Raw genomic sequence first — 10,757 nt, 5'->3', positions numbered from 1 at the left:
GTATTTCTGACACTGGGAACATGCAAATAGACCATAAAAAAAAAAAAAAAAACTGTAAATGTGTATTCTACGTTCTTATGGAATGAATGAGATAAAAAATAAAAATAAAAAAATAAAATGTTTTTCTTTTAAAATAAATGTTGAGTTAATTTTTCATAACGCGATCATTTGCTGTGTAATTAATTAATCTAATTAACGCGATAAACTGACAGCCCTATTCTTTTGATTAGCAACTCAGGGGGAAATGTTGCCCCATCACCACCCAATGTCCACGGAGTTGCCCCGTGTGTAATAACTCTGAGGCAGGTCAGCAGCCGCTGACCGGATCCCATCAGGCAGCTTGGTGTCCTTGTGTCCGTCCACCTCGAGGGCCAGCTTGGTGTCCTTGTGTCCGTCCACCTCGAGGGCCAGCTTGGTGTCCTTGTGTCCGTCCACCTCGAGGGCCAGCTTGGTGTCCTTGTGTCCGTCCACCTCGAGGGCCAGCTTGGTGTCCTTGTGTCCGTCCACCTCGAGGGCCAGCTTGGTGTCCTTGTGTCCGTCCACCTCGAGGGCCAGCTTGGTGTCCTTGTGTCCGTCCACCTCGAGGGCCAGCTTGGTGTCCTTGTGTCCGTCCACCTCGAGGGCCAGCTTGGTGTCCTTGTGTCCGTCCACCTCGAGGGCCAGCTTGGTGTCCTTGTGTCCGTCCACCTCGAGGGCCAGCTTGGTGTCCTTGTGTCCGTCCACCTCGAGGGCCAGCTTGGTGTCCTTGTCTGTCCACCTCGAGGGCCAGCTTGGTGTCCTCGTGTCCGTCCACCTCGAGGGCCAGCTTGGTGTCCTCGTGTCCGTCCACCTCGAGGGCCAGCTTGGTGTCCTTGTGTCCGTCCACCTCGAGGGCCAGTTTGAACTCGCTGTGGAAGCTGCCGCGGGGGAACAGGCGCTCCAGGAAGGTGACGAGCAGCCGGTGGTCGAACTCGTTGTCGAAGCTGCCGCCGTAGATGGACTGAGCCATCAGGGTCTTCAGGGCCCCGCCCGGGGGATCTTGTCTGGGGAGGTGTTCTGACGGCCCTGCGAGGGAGAAGGTGTGAAGAAGGTCAGTACCACACTGGGGCAGGTAGTAGGGCTGGGCGATATGGCCAAAAATGATATCACGATATGGATAACGATATCATATCACTCGATATCTATAATTATCGATATTGTTATAAGTATTATTATATATGTTTTTTTTTAAACAACAGATGTATGTTTATTTTGGAGCAATTCTTTGTCGTTGCCGTCATCTTTAGTGTTACATCCTCTCACACTCCAGTTCTCAGGCTGCAGCTGGTTTGAAAGCGAAAGTAAACCGGCTTCTCTGCTGGCTGTGGCTCTTGAACAGTTCTGGCTCTGCTCGTTTCTTTTCTATCTTTTGGCACCTTTTTGGTGGACAAACCACCGCACATGTGCACCGTGACTCACGACTGGAGACTAGCTCTGCTAGCTCACATAGCCTACTGTGTACAGACAGTTTCAAACTGTATTTTAAATTAGAAAGCAAACAAAATAAATGGACAAGAGAAAAATAAATCTCAATTTGGTCAGTATTGTCATTTTGGACAAGCAAGACAAGTCTGTCCACCGTCTCTTGGTTTTAAAACTGTCCTGTTGCAGGTCACACAAAAAGAAAAAAAAATTGTATTGATATTTTTTTTTATTATCAATCAATGTCGATTATTAAAATATATCGCGATAATTATCGTTATCGTTTTATCGCCCAGCCCTAGCAGGTAGGGTCAGTACCACACTTCGGTTGTAGGGAGGATAGAAGCCCCTCACATGTCCCCTCCGATACACAAGGAGGCAGCCTGTTACATCTTTTCACCTGCCAGCTCGGACTCTCATTGGCGAGGAGTAACGTGCGGGAGGCTCACACTGCCCTCGCCATTTCCTGTCTTTTGCTGTGCAGGCGTCCCCAACCGAAATGTAGGAGTCGCTGTCCACAACACAAGATTACCACCCATCGACTTCCCTCCCCGCTGACTCTGCCAATCGAGTTAGTATGACGGCCGGCCCAAGCCGGAGGCAATGCTGACACCCGGATTCGAGACCGGAGTCTCTTGTGTTGGTGACGAGCACTATGTCCGCTGCGCCACCCAGCCGCCCTGTAGTGTACATGTTCTTAAGTGGTGAGGCATGATGTCATTAATCTGGACATCTACCCTGATTACAACTACACTGCAAAAACATGTGATCTTATCAAGTGAAAATATCTTGTATTTGGTACAATATTGAGTAGAATTATCTTGAATTCTCTTATCCCACTGGCAGATCATTTTGATAATTCTCCCCCCCCCCCCCCCCCAATGTAATCTTGTTTTAAGAAAACAAGATTAACCTTTTCTTAAAACAAGATTAAATTGACCAAAAATCAAGAAAAAAATAAGCAAAATGATCCGCCAGTGGAATAAGATAATTCTACTCAATATTGGACTTATTGTACCAAATATAAGATATTTTCACTTGATAAAATGTCATTTTTTTGCAGTGTACAAATATGCAGCTACCTGGGCCTCCAGAACACTTCTAGTGTCAGCGGACACACCAAAAACATCCTAGCTAATTCACACGCACACGACTCCATGAACATGAACAATCTCCAACAATTCTAAGGCAGTTTTTAAGTTATTTCTCCGGCAGCGTGCGCTAATATGGATTTCGGCGGCACATGCGCGCAGCACAGCTGTTGAATCTTCTTTCAGGGGAAACACTGTACAGTATTGTGACTGTATGCTTATCCTCCATCACCAGCAGCTTTAGTTTGAGTCCCTAATCTTGTCGTATGCCAGTATGACGAAAATACAGTCTATTCTCTTCTATGTCTGGTTCACTGCGAGGCAACCTCTGACCTCGGCCGTGTCGTCCAGCCAGGTGTCGATGGTGTCGCAGGCCGAGCGCAGGTCAGACTCTCCAAACTCGTACTTCTTGGACCAGCCCGGCGGGGCGTAGCGCAGGCGCTCCTGGACCACGGCGTGAAGCCAGGCGAGCAGGAAGTAGAGACGAGCGCGCTCTGTGGGGGCCTGGAGAGGAGAGAACACAGGAGCCGAGGAGCTGGCGGACACATTCCAACACCTCTTCAACCTCTCGCTGAGACTGAAGAAGGTTCCCCCGGCTGTGGAAAACATCCCTCATCGTCCCTGTGCCCAAGAAGGGACGCCCCACCACTCTCAATGACTACAGGCCGGTTGCTCTGACGGCACAGGTCATGAAGGTCTTTGAGAGGCTGGTTCTGGAGCACCTAAAGCCACAGGTGAGAGACTTTACGGACCCCCAGCAGTTTGCATATCAGCAGAACATCGGTGTGGAGGATGCCATAATCTACATGGTCCACAAGGCCCATCTACATCTGGAGAAGACGGGCAGCTCAGTGAGGGTAACATTCTTTGACTTTTCTAGTGCCGTCAACACTATTCAGCCTCCACTACTAGCTGAGAAGCTGTCAGTGATGGGGGTGGAGGACGACTTGGTGGCCTGGATCTTCAACTACCTCACTGGCAGACCACAGTCTGTCAAACTGCAGGGGTGCCACTCCGACGTGCTGATCTGCAACACTGGAGCCCCCCAGGGAACTGTATTGGCACCAATGTTCCCCCTAAGGTGCGCCCGTACACAAACATGGCAAAACGCTCCCACGCACATCTGAAATCTGTCGCGCACAGAAACGTTTGTGTAAAATATGCATGTAGTTAAATTGACTGGCGCGTTGCACCGAATACTACGGTAACCTGTTGCGTGTGACGTTACCAAGAGAAGCCTCGCTTTCAGTGCTTTGTGGGCGGCGCTACTGCGCGCTCACACAGACACACACAACAGAGCAGGAAGCACAGATCTGACCAGCATCGCTGGCTCCTCACAATGCCAATGCGAAAATGTACATTACAGATTAACTGCAGAGAAAATTCCCAATTTATCGTCCCGGTCAAGACTAATTGGAAGCGGAGTGCAACGCATGCAAAGCTTGACCATATGTTTCTGTGTCTAATAAAAGTGGTGGCGATCTCAAAGCTCACATGGACACAGAAAGACATTACAAACAAAGCAGTGCGAGGCGAGAGTTTGATGGCAATGTGTGTAATAAATTAGTTTAGTACACTAATTGCAACAAATCTGAAACTGCATAGTGCACTTTTAAATTAGAATCTTAGTGAGGTTACTGTTTTATAATTTACATTACATTGAAAAGATAAAGATATTTTTTTTAAGCTGGATACTCTAATACAGAAGAGGTATTATTTAGAACATTACTTCATATTTTTCTTGTTATTTATTTTGTCCAGTAAGACTTGAAAATATATATTATTTTGTCATAGGTTGATTTAGTTATTTTCTTGAGATTTGTCAGATAGATTACTTTAGGCATAATACAGCATGTTGAGTAACTTTGGTTATAGAGAGATATTATTTTGTTATATAAAATAATATAAACAATTGTATATCCATACAGAGGAGGCATACTTTAAATATATTATAATGATAAGGCATCTTTGAGTAAACTTTGAGTATCATTAAGTATCTTGAGGCTGAAGGCAGTGTCCTCTTTAAAAAAAAAAATCACAATATGGTCACCCTTGAAGTCGCATTATAATTCACTTAATAAAATAATGACGAGTCAGCCTCCTAAAAAGACAAAAGTTAGTTACACGACTCACACTGCCGCCGCCAAAGTAAGGACTTTGCTCTGTATCGTCAATCAATGGTCAAATAAATATTTGATTAAGGAATATAATATGCCTTTTTGTATTATTTCTCGGTGTATCAGCAAAATGTATATATTTTTATGTTAGACATTGAGGGAAATTAAGATTCTCAGATTTTTTACAAACCGCCGCTTATCAACTAACCGGTTAATCGGCAGGTGATGTATGTTGCTCAGTAGTTGCTGATGTCTGCTCAGGAGGTTTGAGTGTTTGCTCGGACAGAAAAAAAATTAGAGGGAACATTGATTGGCACCCTTTTTATTCACCCTGTACACTAGAGGATGACATCTTTTCGGGATTCCCGCGGGATGGGAGTCAATTTCACTTTGAATCCCGTGATTGGGCAGGACCGGGAGTAAAAGTCAACGGGAGCAGAAGGGAGTGGGAACTATGACAACAAAATCAACAGGATTTGGACGGGAGTGATACATCGGTGCATCACTAATGTAAATGTTTGGTGGTTTTACATTTAACTAAGGCAGACATCAGGGCTGTACAGCGTGCTATGAAAAAAATCGGTCTGTGCGATGAATGAATTTACTGCACTAGCACCGGTGCGATAGGCATTCGGTTCATATCGATACTCTTATTTTGAAAATCCTGTGGCAAGTCTCATTTCCGCCCAAGCGCAGCTCCAGCCATAATATCTATGGCTCTGGCAGCTAGCAACGTTCGGTTCATATCGATACTCTTATTTTGAAAATCCTGTGGCATTTCCTCCCAAGCGCAGCTCCGCCAGCCCAACAACAACAACAGCGTGCTATGTTATGTTAGAGTGCACATTTTGCGACCAGGAAATAAGTCCCTCCCTGTTTTTCCCTGCAACGCTTCCAATGCATCTTACATGCTTTGCATCCTCACCAAAACTAACTAGTTAGCTGCTACCGGTAACTAAACTAAGCTAACCCGGGTCAGAGGCAGAGAAGACAGTGAGGAAAGGGAGGGGGCGGGGAGCCTCAGCCTCTCTCTGTCCCTCTCTCTACGTCAATGATTTTAAGTAGGTGAGGTCAAAGGAGTTGGATAGTATTTACTGAGGATGGCCAGATAATGTTGATATTTAAACATAACAAATACAATACATAATAAATGTATACATGATCATGCAACATAAAAAAAAATTAGGAACTGTTTGGGAGAGGGAGGTAGGAAGGGGTTTTAGGTTGTGTGTTGTGAGTTCCAAAAAGTTATTTCAAGTTTAAAGCTCAATATATCAAAACGTGGCACTTTACAGTGAACAGGTCTATTTGTATTAAAACAATAGATTGTTTTTCATTTAAATGTCTGGAAGAGCTAAATTTATTTATTTCAAATTATATTTTCGTTACCTTTTTTGAGTTGATCTAAATGTTACTGATCGTGTTGAATGGGCTTATGATATCGTCTCATATCGATTGCAAGCACCTGCATCGTATCGTGGCAGACTTTGTGATATTAGCAAATATCGTATCGTTGTCCAAATAATCGATATCGTATTGTATCGTGATGAAACTGGTGATTCCCACCCCTAGTAGAGTCCATACATCCAACACCAAATCCCATAATTCCTTACACGTAACGTGTCTGGCTGTGTGACGTCAACTTGTCAGCATGAAAATGACAGCCAAACATGGCACTGCAACTAAATAACACAAAACAATAGGCACATTTGTGACCGTTACAAATATAACACGTTTTATACTTGTGCTACAAGATTTTGGCCTGTGCTACAAAACTATCAACCTCTGTAGCACCAGTGCTATGTGCAAAAAAAGTTAACATACAGCCCTACAGACATGATGTGACCCATGAACTGCATATTTTATACTGAGGAAGAAAAACGGAGCAGGATTGGTAAACGGCAGTGGGATTCTATAAAAGTTTGACTCGGGATTGGGACGGGATTGGGATCAGTCGTCTGTGGGAGTGGGAGGGAGTGCGATTTTTTCGAAACTCTCACTTGGGATTGGGATGGGATGGGATTATTTCTGTGGGAGTGAGAAGGAGCGGGAGTCAAAATCCACTCACATGTCAGCCTCTACTGTACACCTCAGACTTCCGCTTCAGCTCCGGGAACTGCCATCTCCAAAAGTTTTCTGATGACTCCTCAATCGTTGGATACATCACCAACAACAACGAGGAGGAGTACAGAGCTGTGGTGGAGAGCTTTACAGAGTGGAGCAAGGAAAACCACCTACAGCTCAACATCAGCAAGACGAAGGAGATGGTGGTGGACCATCGGCGGAGCAAGAGGAAGCCCCCAACTCCCATCATCATCCAGGGGGTGGAGGTGGAAAGGGTGGAGAACTACAAATTCCATGAACAACAAACTGGACTGGACGGACAACACAAGGCCCTCTACAGGAAGGGACAGAGCAGACTGTTCTTCCTGAGAGGGCTTAGGTCTTTCAGATGTTCTACCAGTCTGTAGAGGCGGGTGCCCTCTTTTTCGCTGTGGTATGCTGGGGGGGCAACACCAACACAGACAAAATAAACAAACTGGTAAAAAAAAAGCAAGCTCTGTGGTGGGAGCGGACCTGGACAGTCTGGAGGTGGTGGCAGAGGAGGAAGCTGCATGCTATCCTTGAGAACCCCTGCCACCCCCTCTATGATGAGCTGACCGCAATGCGGTCCACGTTTAGCCACAGACTCATCCCCCCCGACATACCACAAAGAGCTTTGGGCAGTCCTTTGTGCCGGTGGCTCCACAACCAGGCAGGGCCAGGACGGGCCAACTGCTGTGGACTGGAGGAGCTGGGTTGTGGACTGTAACAAATTAATTTAATTATTTAACAACACATTCATGATTGGACTTGTTTCTTTTTCACCACTTTTTTAGCTCCTTCTAGTCCTATTTTAGCTATTTTTATCCCCGTGTACTTGTCCATCTTGTTTTTAACACATATAAGTAGGTATATAGAGGGTTTTATACAGGTGTATAAGTAGGTATATAGAGGGGTATATGCAGGTGTATAAGTAGGTATATAGAGGGGTATATGCAGGTGTATAAGTAAGTATATAGAGGGTTATATGCAGGTGTATAAGTAGGTATATAAAGGTTATATGCAGGTGTATAAGTAGGTATATAGAGGGTTATATGCAGGTGTATAAGTAGGTATATAGAGGTTATATGCAGGTGTATAAGTAAGTATATAGAGGGTTATATGCAGGTGTATAAGTAGGTATATAGAGGGGTTATATGCAGGTGTATAAGTAGGTATATAAAGGTTATATGCAGGTGTATAAGTAGGTATATAGAGGGTTATATGCAGGTGTATAAGTAGGTATATAGAGGGTTATATGCAGGTGTATAAGTAAGTATATAGAGGGTTATATGCAGGTGTATAAGTAGGTATATAAAGGTTATATGCAGGTGTATAAGTAGGTATATAGAGGGTTATATGCAGGTGTATAAGTAAGTATATAGAGGGTTATATGCAGGTGTATAAGTAGGTATATAGAGAGTTATATGCAGGTGTATAAGTAGGTATATAGAGGGTTATATGCAGGTGTATAAGTAAGTATATAGAGGGGTTATATGCAGGTGTATAAGTAGGTATATAGAGGGTTATATGCAGGTGTATAAGTAAGTATATAAAGGTTATATGCAGGTGTATAAGTAGGTATATAGAGGGTTATATGCAGGTGTATAATTAGGTATATAGAGGTTAGATACAGGTGTATAAGTAGGTATATAGAGAGTTATATGCAGGTGTATAAGTAGGTATATAGAGGTTAGATACAGGTGTATAAGTAGGTATATAGAGGGTTATATGCAGGTGTATAAGTAGGTATATAGAGGGTTATATCCATGTGTATAAGTAGGTATATAGAGGGTTATATGCAGGTGTATAAGTAGGTATATAGAGGGTTATATGCAGGTGTATAAGTAGGTATATAGAGGGTTATATGCAGGTGTATAAGTAGGTATATAGAGGGTTATATGCAGGTGTATAAGTAGGTATATAGAGGGTTATATGCAGGTGTATAAGTAGGTATATAGAGTGTTATATGCAGGTGTATAAGTAGGTACCGGTATATAGAGGGTTATATGCAGGTGTATAAGTAGGTATATAGAGGGTTATATGCAGGTGTATAAGTAGGTATATAGAGGGTTATATGCAGGTGTATAAGTAGGTATATAGAGGTTAGATACAGGTGTATAAGTAGGTATATAGAGGGTTATATGCAGGTGTATAAGTAGGTATATAGAGGGTTATATACAGGTGTATAAGTAGGTATATAGAGGGTTATATGCAGGTGTATAAGTAGGTATATAGAGGGTTATATGCAGGTGTATAAGTAGGTATATAGAGGGTTATATGCAGGTGTATAAGTAGGTATATAGAGGGTTATATGCAGGTGTATAAGTAGGTATATAGAGGGTTATATGCAGGTGTATAAGTAGGTATATAGAGGGTTATATGCAGGTGTATAAGTAGGTATATAGAGGGTTATATGCAGGTGTATAAGTAGGTATATAGAGGGTTATATGCAGGTGTATTTATAAGGGTATCCTTATGATCAGATGGCAGCCATACTGACCTGTTGTATCTGTTCAGCATGATGGCGTTCTCAGTACAGAGGTCCTGCCAGCGCAGCCTCTCATCCGCGTTGGAGAGGTACTCGGTCCTGGCAATATCTGTTTCGGAACTGCGGGAGAAATTCAGGCAGAAGGGTGTAAGATGCCAGCTCCAGCATCACATTTTAAAAGGGGAACCTTTAGGTTATGATTATGCAAAAGTACACGTAAATAATTTGTGCAAGTTAGTTTTGAGTTATGAGATTTCGCAGCAAGGATGCAATGCGATGACATGGAACACTGATCCAATATCAGCACCAACTAATCAGGTTTAAACGAATACAAGACTGATTGTGAAGAGTCTTATCGACATAATGACGGACCTGAATGTTGGCCTGTTGTAGGTGATGGGACCAGGTGGTGAACAGGTTCCGTCTCGCCTGCTGGTCAAAGTAACCGGAGTAGGCGATGAAGGCTGCCGCCAGCAGACAGTCTCCGGCGATGGTGGCCATCTGGTTCTTGAAGGTCTCGCTGGTCTGCCCCCAGCGCTCCCCCTCAGCCGACAGGCTCTTCAGCAGAGCATGGCTGCGGTTCACCTGGGACAAGAGAGAAGGGGATGAAAGTTTATATATATCTTTTACAGTTTATCATTATTAGTGATTCTTTTTTTCTTTATTTAAACTCTGGAGTCATTGAGGGAGACCCTCATTTTCAATGGTGCAGAGAGTACAAAGCATAACATAACAGGACACAATCAATTTAAAACAATAGATCAATCATAAATACATAGGTCAGACAATTAATAATAATAACACAGTTCATAAGCAAGAACAATTAGCAGAAACAACTACATGTTGATGGTGGGCGGTTATTGATTACAAATCTAAAAACTTCCAAAAGAAAGAGTGCTTAGTTCTAGGTCACGTTGTAATAGATTCCATGATTCCTCTGCAGTGAAAAACAGAAAAGCAGTCTTGCCAAGATTAGTTCTAGATTAGTTGTAGATTAGTTGTAGATTAGTTGTAGATTAGTTGTAGATTAGTTGTAGCTCGGGGAACCTGGAGAACTAGACGATCACTGGAGCGTGTTCGGCGTGGACCAGTGTTCCAGAGCAGCAGAGATGAGATGAGTGCCACGTTACAAAGTAGGGCTTTATAAATAAACAAATACCAATCCTTATCTCGTCTGTCAGATAAAGAGGACCAGCCAACCTGAGTATCAAGAGAGCAGCAGTCTGGCTGGGGGGGGGGGGGGGGGGGTCCAGAGGGGGAGAGAATGTGTATTAGAGCAGGGGTTCCCAAACTTTTCAGGCCGCGACCCAAAAATAACAGTGTCAGAGAGCCACGACCCACACTATTATAGGCGGTAATACATTTTTTTATAAATAAATAAACATTTTTATTAATTAATAAATTTTTTAATAAATGGAAATGTATGGTTGAAACATGCACACGTTCAAACGCACACACACTAATAAGCATTGGAGGCTTTTAACTAGGGCCGGACTGGGGAAATCATTCAGGCCAGGAAATATAGTGCAAAATATA

General features: G+C 43.5%; 1 long non-coding RNA gene across 1 annotated transcript; it reads right to left on the bottom strand.

Annotated features, from left to right (window-relative positions):
* Window positions 1-912: 912 nt before the first annotated feature.
* On the bottom strand, window positions 913-9,723 carry LOC311236602. Its single transcript, XR_014620229.1, has 3 exons — window positions 9,594-9,723; window positions 9,234-9,341; window positions 913-1,044 (listed from the first exon to the last, which is right to left on the bottom strand). It is a non-coding gene; the product is annotated as an uncharacterized lncRNA (long non-coding RNA).
* Between the last annotated feature and the right edge of the window lie 1,034 nt (window positions 9,724-10,757).

Source organism: Notolepis coatsorum, assembly GCF_963971535.1.
Source record: "Notolepis coatsorum genome assembly, chromosome: 11".
Lineage (NCBI taxonomy): Eukaryota > Metazoa > Chordata > Actinopteri > Aulopiformes > Paralepididae > Notolepis > Notolepis coatsorum.
The sequence above is the reverse complement of the archived record's forward strand: the minus strand, read 5'-3'. Positions and strand labels throughout refer to the sequence as shown.